The sequence below is a fragment of the Lingula anatina genome, chromosome 9 (genome assembly GCF_051362555.1).
Source record: "Lingula anatina isolate TDL-2025a chromosome 9, LinAna3.0, whole genome shotgun sequence".
NCBI lineage: Eukaryota > Metazoa > Brachiopoda > Lingulata > Lingulida > Lingulidae > Lingula > Lingula anatina.
The window spans coordinates 5,287-14,418 of NC_141775.1; positions in this window are offsets into that span (position 1 = coordinate 5,287).

Here is a 9,132-nt window from a genome sequence, read left to right on the forward strand (position 1 = left end):
TCTTTCCAATTTTTTATAAAGAATAATTTTTTGAGCGGGGTAGTTTAAAAAGAATGGGGTGTTGAAGCCACCCAGGTGGTTTTTATTAAAACCTCCCCACATATGATTCCTTTTGTTTATGCACCATACTTATTTATTCCCGGAATTTTAGTATACCTGGCTTTTATACCATTTTGGCCAGTGGCAGGGATATGATTCTCTGGCTTTTACATCTCTGTTTCATTTTATCATTTGGTGGCATTCCTTTTAAAATCTGAGGGAGGGTTTACAGGAAATATTAAAAATGAAAACCAGTCAACTCCCTATGAGTGTGGTTTTCGTCCACTCACCCCTCAACGAACACCATTCTCTCTTCGTTTTTTTCTGATTAGAGTTTTATTTGTTATCTTTGATGTTGAGGTGGTATTAGTGACTAGACTACCCATTATAAGAGCGGCTGGTGTTTGAAGGGGGGTAAGATTATCTGTTTTTTTGTTTTTTTTCTTTTTGTTTTTTTCTCTTCTTTTTGAAGCCCTCAAGGGTGCCCTCGATTGACCAGATGTAATGAAGAGGGTTGATGAGTGGTGAGATGGGTATTTCCATTTTTTTAAAAAGATTAAGAGTGAGATAGAAAAAAAATCTTAGATAGTTGGAAATAATCTCTGTACCAGAAATAATGATCTGGTTTGCGGCAACAGTCCGCCAATTGTGTGGGTTAATAAGTTAGAGTGATCTAATCTGGTTTTAAGGCAAAAATCTCATTCTTTATTTAGCGGTTTTTTTTTTGATGGGTGATCTGGTTTTATTTTAGCTATGGTAATGATTTTTGTTTGTTTACCTCTCCTAAAGCCTATGGGTTTTTGGTCTTCTAGACTTCAGTCGGCTTTCAAGTCACTTCATCAGTTTAGTATAGATCAAACTCTTTTATATGTTCCTAAAGGTAGAAAAAGATTGGCTCCTTTTATGTCTGCTATTTTTCTCTGCATGCTATTTATTAACTTGTTAAGGTTAACTCCACTGGGAGTAGTTTACAGGGCTCATATCGTTATTACACTCCCCCTTGCAGTAGTTCTTTGGGCTAGGCTGATTACTATGGGTTTTTGAAATCGGCGGATTTTTTCTTCTAGTGAGTTCTTATCTTCTTCGATTCCACGATTCTTAGCCCTTCCGTTCGCCTGCTTAGAAATCTTGGGACATATTATCCGCCCTCTTACCCTATCAGCCCGGTTTAGGGTTAATGCTATAGCAGGACACATTATGTATAAAAGAGTTTTAGCATATTCTGCTAAGTTAGCAAAAGTTAGCCTATTGAAAGGTGGTTTGGTGTTTATCCTATCTATACTTTGCTTTGCGGCTGAAATTTGCATTTGCTTTATTCAAGCTTATGTATTTTTTATTCTCTTAAATGTATATTATAATCAGTATTCAGCACCAAAGAAATAGGTGGTCTGGTGGCAGAAAATGCGGAGGATTGTAAACCCTTTCATGTGAGTAATAGTCTCACCCAGACCTAGTTGAATCTATTATTTAGCCTTTTAATTCTTTTTTTTATTTTCTTAGCCATATCTTTTCACTACTTATCTACGGATAGGAAGGATGTGGCATCATTTCAAGTCAGTGATTTAGGGCCAATAGGTTTGGATCTTGATTTAGTGTTTGACAAAATAAGAAGCCTTTTTGCTTGCTTAGTGTGTTTTATTAGCTTTAGGGTTGTAATATTTTCCTTTGACTATATAAAAAGTGAGAAAAATAGATCCCGATTCTATGGCCTCTTAGGGTTTTTTATTTTAAGGATGCTAATTCTTATTTTTGTACCCCACCTTCCTGGTCTTTTCTTAGGTTGGGATATGCTAGGCATATCCTCATTTCTCCTAGTGAGGTATTATAAATCTGGAGCGGCATCCAAAGGGGCCATGCTTACGGCTTTAACTAGTCGTGTGGGTGATGTGTTTCTCCTAGTATTTTGCTCTTTTTGTCTCCTGACCTATGGAACAGTGGAGCCTAGGTTGGTGAGATCTATAGGGGTACCACTAATCGGAGCTGTGTTATTAGCTTTAGGGGCTATAACAAAAAGAGCCCAAATTCCGTTTAGGAGATGATTACCGGCTGCTATAGCAGCCCCCACACCGGTTTCTGCCTTAGTCCACTCCTCAACTTTGGTTACTGCTGGTGTGTATATTTTAATCCGAAATTACAGGATTTTAGGGAGTTGGTCTTGGTTGCTTATTGGAGTGGGGGGGGCTACCATGTTTTTACCTGGGTTGATAGCTCTCTGGGAGGTTGACCTTAAGCGGATTGTAGCTTTGTCGACCTTAAGTCAATTGGGACTACTATTCTTTTACCTGGGAGTTGGGCTAAAAGATTTGGCTTTTGTTCATATAATATCACATGCTATCGTTAAAGCTATGTTGTTTGTGTGTGTTGGAACTGTTATTGATTCTTCATCCCACTGTCAAGATATTAGTTTTTTAGGCGGTCGTCTCCAAAGACTGCCCCTTGTCCAGTTGGCCTTTTACTTCAGGTTGGCTGGGTTAATGGGGTTGCCCTATATGGGTTGCTACTTTAGGAAGCACATGCTCTTGTCTCAGTTGGCTAGTGGGAGCCACTTCGGGGGCGGGGTTCTTCTTGTACTTTATCTAGGTTTAGCCGTAACAGTGGCTTATAGGGTTCGCCTAGTTAAGGTTTTAGTAGTAGGAAATCCTGCTTATAGGACACACCAAACAGTTCATATTAAATCAACTAAATGGTGAAGATCTTTCTCAATCTTGCTATTGCTAAGTGGTATACTGGCCATTCCGTATATTACATATCCACTAATCGATATGCCAGCACTACCCGAGGCTGATAGATCTTATAACCTACTACCGGCTTGAATACTACTTGGGGTTGTTTTAGGATTAGTAGTGCCTCGATTTACTACTAAGGGTCCTGACCTATTCATGGACTGCTTCTTAGATCAAGCTAAGGAGAGGGTCGGTGAACAGAGTAAAAATGTTCTTGAGCGGTGTGACTCTGGTTGGTGGGAGATGTATGGTATTATGGGAGCTCATAAGGTGGTATTAGACGAGCTTTGAAAACTAGAGATTTTAACCTATGAGAAATTTAAGGCCAAGTTCTTAAAGAAAGATCCTGAGTTTTATGAGATGTTGGTAGGTTGAATTGATTATTTTATTTCTGAGATCCTACCATTAGTTAAGCTTTTTTTCTTGTGGGTGATTATTTGTATCGTTATTTGTGGGATTTTGTATTGTTGCTTGTGATATCTTGTAGTCCCATCATTTAGCTTTATACCTCGTCGCTAGTGCGGTTTAGTGTAATTAGCACACAAAGTTTTGGTCTTTGGAGTTGAGGTCTTATCCCTTGAATCGCAAGGATAAATTCTCTAGGATTAGCACATCTAAGGTTTCTTTCTTTCTTTCTTTTTCTTTTTTTAATCTACCCATCGTCACTTAGGTGGAATCTTTTATGGTTGGATTGGGGGTTTGATTACCTATCTCTGTGTTTAATTTGTCTTAGGTGCCTAGTTATTGGTCTTTCTATCCTTATAAGGCTGGAGAGATCTTGTAGTGAAATAACTAAGAGGTGTGGGTTATTATTAGTAACACTAATCCTTACATTTTCAACCTCAAGGCTTTTGTATTTTTATTGTGGCTTTGAATTTAGAGTAGTACCCATAGTGTATATTATCTTACGTTGGGGGAGGGAGGCAGTTCGTCTTGTGGCAGCAGGCTACATAGTAGTCTACACCCTATTTTCCTCAATACCCCTATTGTGGGGTCTTGCGTGCCTTGCAGATAAAACATGTGAGACATCTATACTAATTCTAACGAAAACCCCATTCAGCGGCTATATGGATAGTTTATGGTGGGTGGCCATAATTTTAGCTTTTTTGGTAAAATCACCACTCTACCCATTTCATTTGTGACTACCCAAGGCTCATGTAGAGGCCCCCACTTTTGGTTCTATAATTTTAGCTGGAGTTATATTAAAGCTTGGTACTTATGGGCTATTTCGGGTATGTCCCATCTATATAACTGGGCACCATATTATTAATTCAGTGGTTATTGCTATGGGTGTGTGAGGTAGGGCCTACTCAGGCCTTATTGCCCTCCGGGTTTTAGATATAAAGGAGATAGTGGCCTATGCCTCTGTTGGACACATAAGATTGGTGGTTGCTGGTATTTTTAGAAATACTATTTGGGGGTGAGGGGGGGCTTTTATTATAATATTAAGTCATGGCTTAGTGTCATCACTATTATTTGGTCTAGTAGGTTATATATCAACCTATTCGGGGTCACGTGGTTTTATTTTTAATCGAGGGTGGATAAATATTCGTCCCTGATTATCTGTCTTTATGTTTATCGGTTGTTCGGCTAATATGGGTGTGCCCCCATTTCCTAGATTTCTTGGGGAGTTGGGTTTAATGACAGGCTTAGGCTTGTACAATTGGGTGAATTTTATTGTGGTTGGAATTTCTTGTGTTCTTACTGGTGCATATAGGCTCCGACTGTATTTATTAACCCAACATGGAAGCTCTCCTAGGCATTTACGACCTATTGAAAGGGCTAGGAATGGCCCTGCAGTGGTTAGGTTTATTGCCCACTCTATCTTCATCATCCTCCTGAACTTTATTTGAGTAATGTAAAAAATAATTAGGACCCGTAGTATAATAGTATAACTAGTTTCGGCCTAGTTGGTGGAGGTAGACTCCTCCCGGGTCTTAGATGTCACAATGGGGGGGTACGTATTATCAAATAACTTTTACTTCGGCTTCAAGGATGAGTAAACTTCTTTATGAGTCTATTATAAACATTAACTGTTTTGTGATGACTATTGTAGTTTGTAGTATGACTATAGCGATTTGATCAGGCATGTTGGTTGGCCACTGTCGAAAATGACTAAAATATGAACTGTTGGAAGCTATTTGAACAGCTGTTCCGGCGCTGCTCATTTGGTGAATTTCTTCAATAAGGTTTTTTGTGTTATACACGAATGCTGAGCATAAGGAGCCTACCTATTTTTATAGTGTTATTACTGGCCACCAATGATATTGAACATACCAATATGCTCTGGTTAATGAAAAAAAAGAGTTTTTCGGGTTTGAGCACGATTCATATGGTCTACTGCTAGATGAGCCATCGAGAAGAGATGACGAAACAGTGCTATCTAAGGGTGATATATATCTTATAGACGTAGATTTACCGTTTGTAATCCCTCAAGGGATACCAGGTGAGTTATTGGTGGCGTCCGACGATGTAATCCATTCATGGAGTGTTCCGGCCCTTGGGATTACAGTTGATGCGGTACCAGGGCGCCTCAATCGAAGCCCAATTTTGGCTAAAACAGTTGGAGTGGCCTATGGCCACTGTCGAGAGTTATGTGGAGTAAACCACCACGCTATGCCAATTGTGGTGGAGATCGTGACTCCAAAGACTTATATAAAGTTTATGGAGCAGGATAGCTAAAACAGGGGGGGGGGTTGGTGAAATAAATCATTCCTGTCTGTCAAACGGGAGTTGCTGAATACGGTTGGCACCCCTCTATTTGCTAATTTGAATCATTCCTGTAATTTTAGGTCCAATTTATATTTATTTATTTAGCTTTCAGATCAATCTTTTAATTATTATCGGGTTCTATAGGCTTGCCGAGCGGGCTATCCTATCATTAGTAGCTGGTCGTCAGTCTCCAGGTGTGGTAGGGTTTCGCGGGGTTATACAACCCATAGCTGATGGTATAAAATTATATATAAAAGATATAATCCGGCTATCTAAGAGAAATCATTTTGCTTATGTTGTTTGTCCGAGTGTGAGAATAGGATTATCATTTGGGGCATGGAGGTGTTTCCCATTTTGGGGGACTTACACTATCGAAATTAGTGCTCTACTATTTTTATGTTTTGTTAGGCTAAGAGCAGTTCCTATTATGGTTGCTGGTTGAGCGTCAAACAGAAAATACTCACTATTAGCCAGTGTTCGTGCCCTAGCTCAAGCCATTTCTTACGAGGTTGTATTAGGGTTGTTGCTAGTTTTCCCACTCCTATTTTCGAAGAGTTTAGAATTTTCTTCAGTTACTGGGCCCAATCAAACAATTTGAATAGCCTTAGCATACCCCCCACTCTTTGGAATATGGTTGGTTTGTATTTTGGCTGAAACTAATCGTAGACCATTTGATCTGGTTGAAGCTGAGTCTGAGTTGGTTTCAGGTTATAATGTTGAGTATAGAGGCCTCCACTTTGCTCTATTTTTCATATCTGAGTATTCTAACATGCTTCTATTTAGGGTTATTACTACAGCTCTTTATCTCAATGATGGGTGATTCTTTTTTGATCCCCAAGTTGGAGAAGTGTATTTTATTACTAAGGCTTTCTTTGTTAGGCTATTTATCCTACTTTGTCGTGCAGTCTTCCCTCGAATTCGCTTTGATCAGTTGATAACCCTCATGTGGAAAGGGTTTCTCCCACTCACACTATCCTTCTACATTTGGTTTATTGTTTTCCAATAAGAGGCATCTTACGTGGAGTTTAGTGAAGATCACACCCTTCTACATTGGGCCACCAGAATTCTGGCACTCTACATAGATTTTTAGATTAAACACTGTTCATACATATTTTTTTTTTTTTTTAATGAGGGTTGGAAGCCTTATGTCTGCATCTTGTGGGGATTTAATCGTAGGGTGGGTGGGTATGGAGGTTATATTATTGTGTTTTTTTCCTATTGTGATTAAACACAATAAGCCATGGCTATCGGTCCTAGGCTGTATTAATTACTTTATTATCCAAGTAGTGAGATCTAATGTCTATTTTTCAGGTTGTTGTTTTATAATGGCTTTTGATTCTCATTATTGGGCGATTATAATTCTATTGGGTTTATTTTTAAAACTAGGGCTATTTCCATTCTTTTCCTGGGTTCCCAAAGTGTATCAATTTTTAGAGTGGGGTGGGTGTTTAATGGTATCTGTTTGACAAAAGTTTGCTCCTTTATTTATTATAGTTAATAATCCCCTATTCTTAAAATACTGATGGCTGGTTTGCCTCTCTGGTGCCCTCAGGGCTTGAATTGGTGGTTTAATAGGAGTAACGACTAATCTGGTTCGAGTGTTGATGGGATGGTCATCTGTGAGTCATGCTGGCTGAATAGTAATATTAACCCTAACTGATGAGACAACCCTATTAATCTATTTTGGTATTTATGCAGCAATCTGTACTGCCTGCTATTCAATATTTGAGTTAAACGGTTTAATAAAATTCAGAAGGTTTGGTTATTATAGACAAGGTGTGCGGGTGTGTTTAAGTCTTGCTCTCCTATCTATGGCTGGCATTCCTCCTCTATCCGGCTTCACCTTAAAATGGGTTGCTCTCCTATCTATTATTGATTCAGGGTATTACTTAGTTAGATTGTTATTGATCCTAGGAAGGGCGATAAGAGCCCTCCTATATGTTAATTTAGTTTTTACATTAACTGTTCACAGGTGGGCTGTAAGCCTATCTTTTCCTATTGAAACCCAAGTTTGGGAGTTAGGTGATTACATCCGAATAATTGCAGTAGTTAGACTTTTCCCTATCTATATCCTATTTAGGGCCTAAGCTGCGGTAGTAGAGTTAATATGCTCGTTTTAGGCGCGAGAGACGGGGGTTACACTCCCCCCCGCGGCTTAAATCGATGGTTAGAATTTCTATTGCATTATTAGGTTTATCTACAGTAATTAGTTCTTTTTTTATGCTCGTTTGTGGTTCTCCTATACAACTAGCCTGCTCTTTAGTTCTTTTTTTTGCTATTACCTCTTGTTTGGTTTCTACTATTGTCCACCCATGGGTGGGGGCCATCTTATTTTTGATTTATGGGGGTGTGATTTTAGTGGCTTTTGTATATGTTCTCGCCATAGATCCGGCACCTCAAACTAAAGTTAGTGGGTGGGACTGACACCACCTCAAAGTTGTGCCTATTATTTTTTTTGTAGGTATAACACCCCTAATCTTTAATGGTTATTATAATTTTGAATCTTTTGAGGTTGTTATTTTAGCTAGGCCTGATGGTTATTTTTTACCACTATTTAGGCCAGTAAACCGTAAACTTCTCCTAATTACTTTGGCTTGTTTAGCGGGAACCATGTCAGGAGCTCTTAAGTTAGTTCCCAGTCACCAGGGAGCCTTGCGTCCGCTAACTGGGGCAGACTTTAAGCGTGCTGGTTGGACAAAGGATCATTTTAAGGATCCCAAACTGCGAAAAGAGATGTCTAAAATCTTTTGGTCTTTATAGATTGTGGTGCCATATTCTAAGTAAGGAAATCCGATTTGCACCCGGAAAGTGGTATTAATTTACCTGGCGCCTAGAATGTTGTTAACCAAAGGTGGGGTGCTTGCACCAACCCTACCCACCTAACCACTATCTCTTGTGAAATTATAAATTGTGTTTATTGAAGAGGTTTCGTAGGGTTCCTCTATAAAAAGGAGAGGAAGCCAATACCTGGCGTCTGGGTTTGCACCCAGAATAAGTGGCCTGTTGCCACCCTTTCCCAGTAGTTGGATAACTGTCTCAGGGTTCTGAGTAAACTGCTATAGGATTCAAGTGGAGATTTAGTATTTAAATTGTCTCCAGAGGCCTAACTCTGGGCCTTGGATCTTGGAGTTTCCACCCAAACACAGAAAATAAATTAGGCTAGGCTGCCACCCTAACGCGGGGGGGGGGTGGCGTGACGGCCTCTTCTAATTTACTTTCTGTGTTGGAAACTCCGGCAAAAAATAAAGTGGGGCCCCCCGCCCTCCCTATGGGGGGGAGGGGGGGGGGGGGGAGGAAGGATCCTGTCTAGGATTCTGAGTAATAATATGTTAACCTGCCTATCTCTACCACTGTCTAAGAGAAGAGGGGAGGAAAGTAGGGAGAGGAGTAGGTGGGAGCACTCACCAACTCCAAACCTGCTCAAACTATCTGTTCCCAACTCTTGAATCTCTTAGACTTAAGTATATAGAGATGGATTGAGGTTAAGACAAGGGAGGGGGAGAAAGGGGTGTTTGGGGAAAGGGGGGAGGGAATGGCCCCCCTTTCCCCTGTAAAAGGGGTGCTTTATTTTAGGGTTTTTTTTGTGAAGTTATTGGCCCAAAATGGGCAGTTGGGGGGTGTTTTGGGGGGGTTTGACCCCCCAAAACATAAGAAGAAA